Genomic DNA, 734 nt, shown 5'->3' with positions numbered 1-734 from the left:
AAGTCACTGCACTGCACACCGTAACCGAGAAGAGAAGAGTTCGACAGTAGTGATGGGACAGGCATTGAGCCAGCCTTGGCTGCATATGTGGTCGCTGCCTCACTCTCTTTAAGGAGCTACACAAGGAGTTGCAGTACTTTGAGAGATTGTTTGAGTCGCTGGACACTGCTATAAGAGATCCCCGCAGAAGTTGGATCTTCCCAAGAAGATTCGGCTGGTAAACATATGTTGTCCCGACGACTGATAAAGGGTTGGTCAGGAAAGTTCATCTGTGATGATGTGTCTTGTTCTTTTGATGTGTTGCACTCTCAGGCAATATGCCTGTAAAAAGATGGAGCATCACAGAAGTCGTCGGTTGGAGTACTTGTTTCGGCCAGAGACGTGAAGAGATTATAGTCTGTGAAGATCATAGAGAAAAACTGTTGTAAGTATTCTGGTGTTTATCCAGCTTTGCCGAGTGGTATGCTACAAACACCATGTTCCCTTTCCTGAAGTATAACAGCTCCTATTGGAAAGTCACTGGCAGAGGAATGAAGAACGAATGGTTTCTTGAAATTCGGGACCACTAAGACTGGATTACTTGCCAGAAACTCTCTTAGCCATTGAAAAGATTCTTGACACTCCTTGGTCCACTCCAGGCATATTCTGGCATAATCATTGATAAAAGCCTGCCATACTCAAGAATGCATGAGAGCCTTTCTAGTCATGGAAACTGGGTAGTCGAGGATAGCTTC

Source organism: Penaeus monodon, chromosome 24 (assembly GCF_015228065.2).
Source record: "Penaeus monodon isolate SGIC_2016 chromosome 24, NSTDA_Pmon_1, whole genome shotgun sequence".
Lineage (NCBI taxonomy): Eukaryota > Metazoa > Arthropoda > Malacostraca > Decapoda > Penaeidae > Penaeus > Penaeus monodon.
Note: the sequence above shows the minus strand (reverse complement) of the source record.